This window comes from Miscanthus floridulus, chromosome 16 (assembly GCF_019320115.1).
Source record: "Miscanthus floridulus cultivar M001 chromosome 16, ASM1932011v1, whole genome shotgun sequence".
In the NCBI taxonomy this organism is placed as follows: domain Eukaryota; kingdom Viridiplantae; phylum Streptophyta; class Magnoliopsida; order Poales; family Poaceae; genus Miscanthus; species Miscanthus floridulus.
In genome coordinates this window covers 43,978,655-43,992,926 of record NC_089595.1, presented here as the reverse complement: position 1 = coordinate 43,992,926, position 14,272 = coordinate 43,978,655, and the positions used below count along the sequence as shown (strand labels likewise).

At 42.3% G+C, this 14,272-nt stretch overlaps 1 non-coding gene across 1 annotated transcript; it reads left to right on the top strand.

Annotated features, from left to right (window-relative positions):
* The first annotated feature begins 13,719 nt into the window (after positions 1-13,719).
* On the top strand, positions 13,720-13,827 carry LOC136514645 (small nucleolar RNA R71). The gene has a single exon (XR_010773792.1). It is a non-coding gene; the product is annotated as a small nucleolar RNA R71 (small nucleolar RNA).
* The last annotated feature ends 445 nt before the right edge of the window (positions 13,828-14,272 follow it).

Genomic DNA, 14,272 nt, shown 5'->3' with positions numbered 1-14,272 from the left:
GGTGAGCCTTCCTGCAAGCCTCTGTGCCAGCTTTCTTGAGGTCGAAGGTTCCATGTTGAGGATTGTATCAATTTTTTCTAGGTTGGCCTCGATTCCTCTCGCTGAGATGACGCAGCTGAGCAACTTTCCCTTGCTCACGCCAAATATGCATTTCTCGAGGTTCAGTTTGAGTCCCGAGCTGTGAAGGTTGCTAAAAGCCCTACGGAGGTCTTCGAAATGATCTTGTCTGAACTTGCTTTGTACTACAAAATTGCCTTGTCCTCTTTGAATACCTTCATTGTCATGCGAGAAGGTTGATCATGTGTTTCACAATCCCTCTGCCATTCTTCTAAAGTAATATGTGCCAAAGGGGGTGATGAAATTTGTCTTTTCTTTGTCTTCCTTGTTCATCCAGATCTAATGGTAGCCTGAGAAACAGTCAAGGAGTGACAAGAGTTCACATCTTGCTACTGAGTCAACGAGGGTGCTTATTCTTGGCAATGGGAAATCGTCTTTGGGGCAGGCCTTGTTAAGGCTCGTGAAGTCAACACACATTCTCCACTTGCCATTTTTCTTTTTGATGAGCATGACATTTGATAGCTAGATTGGATATTAGACTGGACGGATGACCCCCATGTCTAGCAGGCGTTGGACCTCCACCTTGGCCACTTGCTTTCTTTCTTCAGACATTTTGCGAATTGGGGGAAGATTTTGGTTTACTTCGAGGATGTGCTCAATAATGGATCTGTCTACCCCTCGAAGGTCTTTGGCGGACCAGGCAAAGATGTCATTGTTGTTACATAGGAAGTGGATGAGCTCGCTCTCAGTTTTCTCATTCAACATAGAGGAGATGATGACTTACTTGCTAATGTTACCTTCGAACAGAGGCACTTTCTTGGTTTCTTCTGCTGGCTTTGCTTAGGTGTGTTGTTCTGGTTCTTCATGCGAAGGTTGCTTGACTTTTGGCTTTTCTTTATAGAGGTTGTGTACATTTTTCTGTCCTAGGGTGGTTGTTTCCTCTACTATTTGTGCGAGGTCTTGATCACTGTATATGGCGATGACTCCCTTGGCAGAGGGTAGCTTCATGTAGAGATAACCCGGTGGAGAATAGCGTTGAAGATGTTTGGGACCCTGTTGATGTTTTACCACCGGCAACCCGTCTCGGGGTACCCGAGATGGTGATTTGTTCGGAGGGGTATCGGCGTTTGTAGGAACTCGATGGTAAACGCAGGGAGACAACGATTTATACTGGTTCGGCACGCTGGAAAGTCATGGCGCCCTACGTCCAGTCTGGTGTGGATAGTATATTGCGCCCTGCGCTATTTGTTGTGTTGCGAGGTATGTTGTGGTTGTGAGTTCTGTCGGTTATGTCTATCGCCCCTGATCTAGGGACCCCTGCCCTCCTTTATATAGTCTAGAAGAGGCGGGAGTCCTAGTCGGTTACAAAGTAGAGATCCTAGTAGGATTATGTGTAACTAGTTCTAGTAGGATTACATGTAGGGAATCCTAGTTGGACTAGGTCTTCTTCTCTCTTCTCCGTGGGAAACCCCATGGGTCCCGTATCGACAAGCCCCCGAGCATCTCATGGATGAGCTTCGGAAGCCTTCTTGTTCTTCTTGGTCTTCGTTGAGTTGTTGTAAATCCGTTCGAGGTTCTTCTTGAAGTGAAACCTTGAGATGGTCTTCTTTGTCTTTTCTTCGGCTGATGTGCACTTTTGGATAAAAGTGCACTCAGTGAGTGTAGCCCCCGAGCCTCTTGCTTGTTGGGACAAGAAGCCAGAGGGTCCCTTTAGTCTTCTTGGTTGCTCCGAGTTCTTTTTCGGTGGGTGCAATTTTTCATAAAAATTGCACTCACTGAGTGTAGCCCCCGAGCCTCTTGCTTTTGCTTGCAAAAGTTGGAGGGTCCAGATTCTTGTCTTCAAAAAATTTTTGGGGTTATGTATCCTGTAGCCCCCGAGCCTTCTCCGAGTACTTTTCTTTAGAATAGAAATCGGATGAAGGGTCTTGATGTGTTGTCTTTGTTGTAGTCTTGAGTACTTGTATTCTTGGTCTTTCATCCTTGAATTCGAGCCCCCGAGCGTAGTTGAAGCGAATGCCGAGCCCCCGAGCTTAGTGTTTGACTAAGCCGTGATGCTCTTCCGAGTTGTTTTTATTCATCCAGGTCGTTTCTAGACTTCTCTGGTTCTTGATGTACCTCTTCCAGGTTGTTTGCACTTCGTCCAGGTTCTTTCTGAACTTGTATGTACCTTATCCGGGTTGTTTTCTGATTTGACTAAGTCGTGATGCTCTTCCGAGTTGTTTTTATTCATCCAGGTCATTTTCTAGACTTCTCTGGTTCTTGATGTACCTCTTCCAGGTTGTTTGCACTTCGTCCAGGTTCTTTCTGAACTTGTATGTACCTTATCCGGGTTGTTTTCTGATCAATCCGGGTTCTTCTTGAATTTGTCTTGGTACTTGCAGCACCTCTTCGGGGTTGTTTTATGATCGATCCGGGTTCTTTCTGGATTTGTCTTGGTACTTGCCGTACCTTGTCGGGGTTCTTTTTTGATCAATCCGGGTTCTTTCTGAGCTTGTCTTGGTTCTTGCCGTACCTCATCGGCGTTCTTTTTTGATCAAACCAGGTTGTTTCTACTTTTGTCTAGCCTGTAGCTTTGGGTTTTCTTGTGTGCCTTCCTCTTTTTGGCTTGGCTTCCGTATCCGAGTTGTTATGTAGATCGCGTGTTCTTCTTGCTTAAATCGTATCCGAGTACTCGGACTTCTCGGCCGAGTAGTCAGTCTTGGCTTGCTTGTTATCTGTCTTGATGCACGGTTGGACATCTCGTGTGTTCAAAGTAGTCAGACATTCGAACGGACAGGTTGCTATCTTTGGTCTCGGACGGCTTGCTGCTTGTGGCTTGGTTCTGATTTGGCTTTGATATTTCGGAGTTGTAGATGTGATGACGCCCTGCATATGACTTGACGTGTGCTTGCACCTTGTTGGATCGTTCGTGTCCCATCATGATTTATGTGTCCAGTAAATTGATGGCTTCCTCATTTGCATGCATGCAGATCCGTATGTGCATGTGTATTCAGTGTATATATGCATATATCTTAATCTTTTTAAGCTTAATTTCGGTCGACTAGTTTTAGGTGTTAGCTTTTAGCTACCCTCATCGGCGGGCTCAAGCGTCTTTTCAGCTATTTTGCTCTCGGCCGGGATGCTCAGGCATGTTTTCAGCCATTTTGCTTTTTGTTTCAAGTGTTAGCTTTTAGCTACCCTCATCGGCGGGCTCAAGTGTCTTTTCAGCTATTTTGCTCTCGGCCGGGATGCTCAGGCATGTTTTCAGCCATTTTGCTTTTTGTTTCGGGTGTTAGCTTTTAGCTACCCTCATCGGCGGGCTCAAGCGTCTTTTCAGCTATTTTGCTCTCGGCCGGGATGCTCAGGCATGTTTTCAGCCATTTTGCTTTCTGTTTCGGGTGTTAGCTTTTAGCTACCCTCATCGGCGGGCTCAAGCGTCTTTTCAGCTATTTTGCTCTCGGCCGGGATGCTCAGGCATGTTTTCAGCCATTTTGCTTTCTGTTTCGGGTGTTAGCTTTTAGCTACCCTCATCGGCGGGCTCAAGCGTCTTTTCAGCTATTTTGCTCTCGGCCGGGATGCTCAGGCATGTTTTCAGCCATTTTGCTTTTTGTTTCGGGTGTTAGCTTTTAGCTACCCTCATCGGCGGGCTCAAGCGTCTTTTCAGCTATTTTGCTCTCGGCCGGGATGCTCAGGCATGTTTTCAGCCATTTTGCTTTTTGTTTCGGGTGTTAGCTTTTAGCTACCCTCATGGGTCGACAACTTGCTTGATGTAGTCGAACAGCATGATGAAGTCATCGGACAGCTCGTCCGAGTTGTTTGCTAATGAGTTTAACCAGACGAATGACTGTCATGTCGAGTACTCGAAACAACTCGGAACGTGTTGCTGGGTTCCCAGAATTTGGTTGCTTGCTCGTGACTTGTCGGCTTGCTGTAGGTGGTCTTCTCTTTATTGACCGTGTAGCTTGTATTTCTTGACCTTCTCTCATATGAGCATGTCGTATGTATAAATCAATGCACAAACACCTTTTGGCTTTGCTTGCTTGCTTCGTTTGTTAGCTTCTTGCATGTCCGTGATGTATTCGTATACGAAGTTGTAGCAGTACAATTTGTTTCTAGATTAGAGTCATCGGACAGATCGCTCGCTTCAGGCTTGGACTACTTCCGCGCTTGATGTAGTCGAGTTCTTTTGGTACGACGTCGTAACCTGATATTCCTCTGTTCTGCACTGATTCGGTACTTGTCTTGGATAGAATTGGCTCTGGACTTGTACAAACTTCTGTTGCTTGTTCGAGTAGGAGTAGGACTTGTTTCTGGGTTGGACTTGAATCCGCGTGAAGATGAGCTGTATATGTGCATGTCGTATGGATGGTGACGTGTGATGTAATTCCTTTGGTAGAATACTTGCTTGCCGTGTGGTGCTTTCTTGCTTGCATGCTTCCTTCCTTCTCTTGCTCGTGGCTTCAAAGCAATTTGAAACATATACGTATACGCAGTTGTATACGGTCTTGGACTCTTGGTGGTCGTATCCGAGTGCGGCTCAAAAACTATTTCCATAATTGACGCTTGCTAATCCCTTTTGGTTTGTACGGTGACTTGGTTGACTTTTGTAGGAAATCCTTGTTTCTGCGTGTTGCAAGCTTGCTGTTCGTAGCCTTACAGTGCTTGTGTTCCTTGACAGGTTCCCGTGCGGGTGCCACATCTATCTGTGGTCGTTGAGGCCGAGAACCCTGTATCTGGTGTTGATCGGAGTAGGGCCGGTCGACTTTTTTCTTTGAACGATGGTGATGATGAGTGTGAACACGGCGAGTTGTTGACAAGATCGACTAGAGCTATGGCGAGTTGTCGACGGGAGCCGACGAAAGTCGCGGCATGTCTTGATCTTAAGGTCCACCGAGCTCTCGAACACAAAGCGCTGAGAACCCCTACCTGGCGCACCAGCTGTCGATGTTTTACCACCGGCAACCCGTCTCGGGGTACCCGGGACGGTGATTTGTTCGGAGGGGTATCGGCGTTTGCAGGAACTCGATGGTAAACGCAGGGAGACAACGATTTATACTGGTTCGGCACGCCGGAAAGTCACGGCGCCCTACGTCCAGTCTAGTGTGGATAGTATATTGCGCCCTGCGCTATTTGTTGTGTTGCGAGGTATGTTGTGGTTGTGAGTTCTGTCGGTTATGTCTGTCGCCCCCGATCTAGGGACCCCTGCCCTCCTTTATATAGTCTAGAAGAGGCGGGAGTCCTAGTCAGTTACAAAGTAGAGATACTAGTAGGATTATGTGTAACTAGTTCTAGTAGGATTACATGTAGGGAATCCTAGTTGGACTAGGTCTTCTTCTCTCTTCTCCATGGGAAACCCCATGGGCCCCGTATCGACAGACCCCTTGGCCGAAGATTGTGTTGTAGTTGTATAGCATGTCAACTACATCGAAGGTTATGTGCTGTGTCCTGCTATTGTTCTCATCCCCGAAGGTTATCGGGAGCATGATTTTTCCTATTGCTTTCACTTGCTTGCCACCAAATCCATATAATGGGTGTCCTGCCGGTTGGAGAAGGTTTTTATTGAGTCTTATGTTGTCGAAGGTTGATGCGAATAGGATATCGGTGGAGCTACCAGTGTCGACCAGGATCCTTGTTACTGCCTAGTCGACTAGGTTTGTCTCGATGACCATTGCATCAGTGTGTGGGTAGTCTCTTAGTTTGATATCTGTACTATCGAAGGTTATAGGGATATGAGACCAGTATGAATTTTTGTGGGGCCCTTTGGTAGCGAGATGATGCACCTGTCTCATGTGCTCCTTGCGCTGCCTCTTATTGTAGTCATCCTTGTTGGATCATCCGGTGATTGCAAGTATGACACCAAAGGTTGAGGTTGGGTTGTTGATTGGTTTTTGATTGGGTTGGCTCGCGGGCTTTGGTTTTACTTGTTGTTGTTGTGGTTGGGGGGCGGTGATGGTGGAGGTGGTGGTAAGGCTGGATGCTGGTTTTGCATTTGTGGTGGTGTGGGTGGGTGAGTGACCATGTATGGTTGGGTGTTGGAACAATTGTTGTAGCTGAATGATGATTGAGGGTTGTCATAGGTGTTGTAATGATGATAGGAGGGATTGTAGCTGGCGAAGGTTTGGTATTGTTGAGGCTAGTGTTGCGAGGGGATGTCGTAGTTTATTGGCATGTAATGGTATGGGGTAGTTATGAAGGAGGGTTGTCTCCTTGTGTAATTGATAAGTTTTGGTGGTCCTGAGGCGGTGGCTTGCTGTGCCTCTTGGTATTCTTTCCCCTTTGTGAAATACACGCACTGTTTTGTCATGTGCCCCTTTCCTAGGCCATAGAAATGGTAGTAAAGCTTCACTGGATCTCTTGGGTAGGGTCTATATTGGGTATGATCTCTATTGTTGTTTTGGCTATTGGTGGGGGTTTGCTGAGGTTGTTGATTTGGTTGTTGTCTTTGGCGTTACGGAGGTGTGGCCTCTATGGCGTTCACGTTGACTGGTTCATTGCGAGGGTACTATTTGCGTTGTTGCGACCTATTGATATTTCTTAGCATCACTCTTTACTAAGCTGTCATCCCTAGCATGATGCCAGAAATGCATTGTTGGTAATTATTGAGAACACTTGTAAATTTATATATAAACTAAGTAATCCACAAGTGCACAGATAATGTACCATTGTAGCATTTCACCTAGGAGTATACCGAGTATCGTTATTTATATTTTATCCACAGGGAGGAGCTATGGAGTTGTGTTGGCATAAAGATATTGACAAATATATATACTTATGATAAAATCACTCTCATGCTATGGCAAGGGTAAGTCAAGGGATAAATAAATAATACATGTAAGGTAATAATGGTATTCCAGAGATAGAAATAGAGACTCATAAAATATAGTATGGCTAAACAGGAGATTCGTTAAGAGCAAATGAGTCAGTCATTCCTTATTTACTAAGTCTATTGTACACCCAAGTATATACACTCTCATCTATAGTATAACTAACTTTGGATCTATGCATAAGGAACATTACTAAGGAAGATCAAGAACAGAGCTTGTTTCCCTTCGCAATCGCGTTCTACTTGCTCTACAAACGAGGAGTGGACTATAAAGGACTTAATGGGAATGTCACATCTATGATCTACCACATGACCCAGAGTCCAGAATGCATTCGCAGGCAAACAATATTTAAGCACCACGCTTACATAATGTTGACCACTTAACTCACTCGAGTACTGAGCTAAGAGCTTTGCGAACATATGCATAAATTCATCATCAATCATAACTATATCAAGCATATAACTAGAGCAAACTAGGAACATAATAAATAGCAATATAATATTGAAGTAGCACAAAGTCATAAAATAAGAGATACAATAGCTATACCAGTCAACAGACGGTAGATCCGAAATCCTGAGCAATAGCCCACACTCTACTTGAACCTTGCTAGCTAGCTATACTAGAAACTTGAAGAACTGGAGCTCTACTCTCTTCTCTCTAGAAACCCTAATTTCTGGTCTAATCTTGACTTATGGCACCTGTCACCCTCTCGCCCTCTGCTTCGGTGACGTGGCTTCTGGAGTCCTCTAGAACCTTCTGGAGTAGTTTTCACCGCGGATAAGCGCGATTTAATTTGACATTTTGATCCCCCTTGATGGTTTTTTTGAAATAACCCTACTAAAAACATAGATTCACCAAAACTCATGGAAATTATCAGTTTAAACCCCCTAAGTCTATGTTTGTGATGATTTTCATGCATTATTTCAAGATATATTGAAGTTTATAATGTATGATTACTACCGTCAACAAACTCCCCCAAGCTTATCCTTTGCTAGTCCCTAAGCAAAGCTAAACTTATCAATGGATCAAGAGTTAGGGATCTTTGAGAACATTGTAGCAACTCCTCAAAAGTACACATGCATTCAAACAAGAATTCTCCTCCGGATTAGAACAAACTGATCTGACTTTCGAATTACCCATATTACCTTCAACCATGGGGATTTTAGCCTTCACTTGGATCTTGAGCAATTGAAAGATAGAATGATTAAGTCAAGCGCTATGTCTCAAGTTCTTTGTTCAACCATTATTCTAGAGTTTTTGCAAGCTTTTAAAATAAAACTCAGAGATTCCATTGTATGACACTCTCAAATCTCTCAAAATATATGGTATTTGTGGATCCTCACCAAGGCAATAGTAATGTTATGCCTTTCTTTTCCTACAACTAAGGCTTATGTGGAGCTCATAGGAATGGTGATAACATGAAAGAGCATACTTGTAATACATATGTTATAAAGTAAAACCTCGGATCCAAAGAGAGTTGGGTCATACAATCAAATCAAGATATGCATGTGTGTGGATATATGGTGGATATATATGGTGGCTAATCTAATTCTACTATGCTCCTTGAAAATATATTTCTCATTGGAATCATCTTTGCAAGAAAACATGGGCTATCTTATTCATCTCATTTTTTTTTCAGACGGGCACCTAAGTACCCATTGTTTTAATACTTCGGACACTTGTCCATTTTTTACAATGTTTTTTTCTCTCTTTTTTATGTATGACTTTTGCATAGCCCATGCTTCTTTTCTGCATAGCAATTGTTGGAGAGATAGTAACTAGAGCTTGGAGCATTTATGTTGTGAAAACCTATGAAGCATATTTTTGGTGTTTTCTCCCAGTGTAGAAGTAAAACATTTTTGGGTAGATCTAGATGAAAAGCATGTTTTTGCACCTATCCCTAGTGTAGGAATAGTGCATATGTGGGTGGTGTGTATGTGATCTTGATTTTAAGAGCATGACAAACCTCTCATAAGGGTCAACAAAGCTTGACCAAACTCAATGCAAAACAAGTAGCATATGAGTGGAAGTTTTCTTAGCCTAAATATAAACAAGTTTGGATCTGGTAGGAATTCAAGCTTTGTCATACATGATCTCATCATGTGGAATTTTTATATTTTTCAAAAGATTAATCTCCAGAACTTAGTATCACTTGGAATAAGATAAATAGTAGTTCAGACCTTCTCATATCATATCCGTCAATTTCATAGATTTAGATCAAGCATTTGCTACCCACGAGTTTAAAGTTCAGAGTAAATTTTCATGTGATATCAATTCTATCCAAAACTCAAGAGAATTCAAGGTTGAAAACTAGGTACTTGAAAGGAATTACAACAGAGCATGTATTCATCATTTCTATCATGTGAGATCATCTTCAAGTTCTTTTTTAGCTCTTAAAAACAAGACAAGAAACTAAAGCACACCTCAAGCAAATTAAACTTAAAGCAAACTATACACACTCTTTTTGTTTGGTTTTCATTTTTCATATATTTTTAGATCACTCCACAGTAATATATATATAAGATAAAGGCAAATTTTTATTTTGTTTTCTTGGTTATGCATTTTTTAATAATAAATACAAATTTGAAAATTAACTAAAGAAAATAATAAAATACAAGAAAGAAAAACTTACCTAAAGTAATGGGGCTCCTCCCCAAAGCTGGTTATTGCTGCGGTCTCTCAGAAAGGCGAGTCGATGTTGAGACCCTAGAATAAATACTACCAATTCTGGTTCTCCTGTTCTTGGATGGCGGCAAGGCGTTGTCCTGCTTCTTCTTGCCATTGGGAATGTTGGTGCAGAGTGTTCTAAATCTCATGCTAGTTCTCTTCAATGGTGGTGAGCCTAGTGTCGAAGCGAGCGTGTTCTATCTGCTGCTCATGGTAACCCATGGGCAGTGAATGGTGGCCCATGTGCTGGTCTAGAAGCCACAACCAAAGAAGGACAAGTGTCCTCCCTAGTAGCCGCTAGAGACCTCCTCATAGTAGTCAAAATTGTCGTCCCGCCATTGCCCACTTGAGCCCTGTTGCTAGGAACTCTCCGAATGATGTGTAGGAGGCTGCTCCCACCTAGCATGTTTAGGTTGGTGCATACAGGAAGGTTCCGGCTGGTCCCAGCCTACATGCACAGGATGGTGCACCTAGGAAGGTCCTGCTTGATCAAATCCTGTGTAGCCAGTGAAGGCAGGGCCTTCTAGAATGGGATCGTCTCCACGATATTGAGGCTATGGGTTGCGAGTGATCCTCATAGAGGCACTCCTGCGAGGTGCTTTCTCCTTTCCCTACAAATCAAAGACAAGCGAATCCACTGCATATAGACTGAGGTTCTGGTTTGATAACAGGAACTCAGTTGTATAATCTACATACATCATGACAAGCTTCCCATCTCTTCCCTTTTTAACATATGTGCATGATTAAAGTAATAATAATCAATAAGCTAATGGGGAACATCAATTTAAGTAATATAAGCATCTTCTAGTAGGCCCAATTTTTTAGCTATATGGGTGACAAAAGAAGTGCACCCAACATCTCCCTTAAGACCAGAAATTTCAAACAAATGATTCATCATGAATTTCACGGGGGAGACCTTTTTCCTTTTAATCATGGCATAAAGCAGTTTTAGTTCATCATTCCTAACTGTGCGAAAATCACTTCTAGGAAATAAGGAAAAACCCAACCATTTATGCATGAATCGCAAAGAAGGATGGTGAATTTCATTGGTTCGAGGGCGGTAGCAAACAATTTCTTTTGAAATCTCCCTCCAAAACTTATTCCTATCAAAGTCTTGTATGGCGAAGTCTACATCAATTATGCACTGAGAATGAAATCCAAGAAGTTCACTAAAATTTTTTAGGGAATAGAAAATTCTTTCCTGAAAAGTCTAAATGAAACTTCCGAATTGGTAGGTTGCAAAGTGCACAAGAATTCAATAGTCAAAAGCTTACACCTCGGCTCATCAATTTCCCAAGCATCCTCCCATCCTATAGTCCTAAAAATAAGTTCGAATTCAGTTATCATACCTGTGGCTTGGAGTAGGGTTGGATCATAGGTAGGAGTGAGGACAAAGTCCTAGGTCTTTAGCTTTTTGTAGATGTTCTTCTCCCTATCTCCCCGGAGCTTGAGCTACTTCTCTTGTAGAAGAACGTTCCTCTCCATGGGGACTGATCAGAATGATGCTCTAACAGCAGGAGACAGCAGATTGACCTCCATGTTGGTGCTTGCTCAGGACAAAGAACTCCTCGTTGAACGAAATGACATCGCCCGCTTGAGCTTGCCGGCGATCTTGCTCATTTTCCTGCAAAATAGAGAAAAACAACATGACTCGTGGAACGGGATTAGGAGATGAAAATGTTAGTGGTTAGCCATCCAGAGTCAATAGTCCGAGGGTTAGTCATCTGAGATTTTTTAGTGAATATTATAATCAAGATTTTAGCATGAATTCTTTTTAATCCCCTCTCTTGATTTGGACAACACTACCACTCTTAAAACTCTATTTTTCTTCTCAAATTTCAGCAGCACCTCTCTCTTTCTTTCTCAATATTTTATCACTACTTTCACACCCAAACTTCCTCTCACTCTTTCTTACTTCAACACTACTTCTACCAAGGGAAATTTAACTATGAAATTTGGAATTGGAATTTTGAACTCAGGAGTTGGATTGCAGTTGTGGGTGAGGCCAAGAGCAAGCAAGAGGAGTGGGATTTATAGGCGGTGCAGCAACAGGCTGACCGGCCAGCCCCACATCATGGCCAAATGGCCTCCCCTTCCTCCTGATGCTTCTTTACTTCATGGTTAAGCAAGGTGAGTGCTCCTTTCGGTGGATATGTGTAGAAATACGATCAATAGTGGTGGAGAGTGGAAAGAGGTGATAATGGTGGTTATGGAGGTAATGGAAGTGATGGGTGTTGGTTGAGTGGGTCCCATGTGTTTGTATTTCTACTATATATATGTATAAAAATATAATGCAAATTTTTTTATAATACTATGAAATATAACCAGATGAATGATGGTATTTTTTTAAATTTTTATGCCTCCACGGTAAATATTTCATATGGGTTTTTACTCCATAAAAATTATTTACATGGGGCTTAAGTTTTTATAATGCCATGATGATAATTTTTGTTTCATGATGAAGGTGTTGAAAAGTAAATATGCTAAGATAAAATGATTAATGCAATATGAAAAAGTAAATATGGATAACTACCGAGTTACCTCCCGGTGAGGGTTCAAAATTTTTAGTCCACCGAACCGGACTTCTCCATTCGGGTTTATTCTTTAGGTGCGTCAGTAGGTCCTAGAAATGGAGACCCTAATACTTGCTTCTCACACCATTCCCAATTAGAGCATTGTTCCGGTCTTGGTTTGAAAGCGAACCTCTCTTCCTTCCCATTAATATGAAATTTAATATGGAGACCCCGATACTTGCTTCTCACACCATTCTAATGTGAGCATTTATAGTGCTCTGGAAGGGTCTCCCAAGAATGAGGGGTGTCTTCATGTCTTCCTGCATGTCAAGTACTACAAAATCTACGGGAACGAAAAAGTTTTGTATTTTTACCATAATGTTTTCAGCAGTTCATGTAGGGTAGCAGACCGATTGGTCGGCTAGTTGCAAGCACATTGGTGTTGGCGTGAGGGTTGAATAGTTGAGCTTGTCAAAGACCTTTTTGGGATGACACTAAGACTTGGTCCAAGACTGCATAACACATTCTCAAAGTTCTAGCTCCTAATCGAACAATTGATAGTGGGACATCCTGGATCCTTCTTCTTGATAGGTGAAGTGTTTAGGATGGCCGCACTACACTCCTCCATTAACTTGATTACCTCAGTGGAAGGTAGTGGTCTTTTGTTGTTGAGGATGTCTCTGAGATACTTTGCGTTGGTAGGTACCTGTATGGCATCTAGCAATGGAATATTGATATATAACTTTTGAATTACCTCTACGAACTTACCAAACTGCTCATCCATTTTGGCTTTCCGATTTCTATGTGGAAATGGTAGGAGAGTCGTGTCATGAAAATCTTGTTGTAACTCTGGCTCTTGTGGCCAAACTTCTTCAACTTCATTGGTTCTCTTCTCCTCTTCCTACGCTACCACTGGTGTCTTACTTGTCCTTGTCGGATATGGTGGATCACGAGTAGACTTGCCACCTATGGTTATAGCATTTACCTTCTCAAGGTTAGTGGCAAAAGGCAGAGCAGCAACCAACTGGGCTAATTGTGATTCTATCTTTTTATTATAGCTAAGTTGGTCTTTTATGATGGAAGAAAAACTATCCATTTTAGTATTTATGTTTTCTAGGATCTTATCATTAAAAGCAAGCTTCTTAGAAATATTCTCATTAATCCTAACTTGTTCTAAGATCAAGTCTCTCAAGGATGGTTGTTTAGAATTAGAAGAATTCTAGTAATTACCTGGGTACTTACCTTGGTAATTTAATCATTGTTGTTGATTCCATCCTTGTCTCTGTTGTTGTGGAGCAAAATTGTTGAGGACGATATTTGCATCCTCCTGATATTCAAGGAATTCTACCCCCAAGTATTCTCCACATACATTATGGAAACTAAAGGCATCTTGAATAGCCTGATGATCTTTCTTGTAATTGGCTCGCTGTTCAAGCCAATTCAACAGTGCATCCATCTTGGTTGATAGTGAACACACCTCTTCTGGTACTTCTTCACTCTTATTGCATGATTAAATAATGCATTGATACTAGCCTTGGTTAGAGGCTATCTTCTCCATAAGAGTTTCAGCTTTTCCAAGGGTGAGTGACATAAATGATCCTCTAGCAGTAGCATCCAGTTGTTCACGAGCTTTTTGAGTTAATCCATGGTAAAAGACTTGCATGAGGAACCAATCTTCCTTCCCATGATGAGGACAATCTAAAATGTATTCTTGGAAACGTTCCCATGCTTATGGAATGGTTTCTCACATCTACTGTTGGAAATTGGAAATCTTTCCTCTTAAGGCATTGGTCTTGCCAATAGGGAAGAACTTTTCTAGGAAGGCCTTTGAACACCTTGCCCATGTGTTGATGTGATCTTTATTGAAGTAGAACCACTGCTTCACCCGTTCCACAAGTGAGAATGGAAACAAGCGAAGTAGTATGATGTCTTGAGCAACGTCCTTGTGATGACCATGCTACTTATCTCCAGAAAATTCTAAAGATGAGCACTAGCATCTTCATGTGCCTTTCCACTGAATGGGGTGGCTTGCACCATGTTGATGAGGCTTGGCTTGAGCTTAAACAAAAGGTTGTTAGTTCTAAGTGTTGGTCCAGTGCAAATTTTCTTAGTGCTTGGAGCAGAGAATTCACGTAGGGTCTTGTTAGCCATAGTTTGAGGAACTGGTGTTGAGCTTCCTCTTGATTGATTTGATTCTCATTGAAAGTTGTTGGTGAATCACAACCAAGTCTG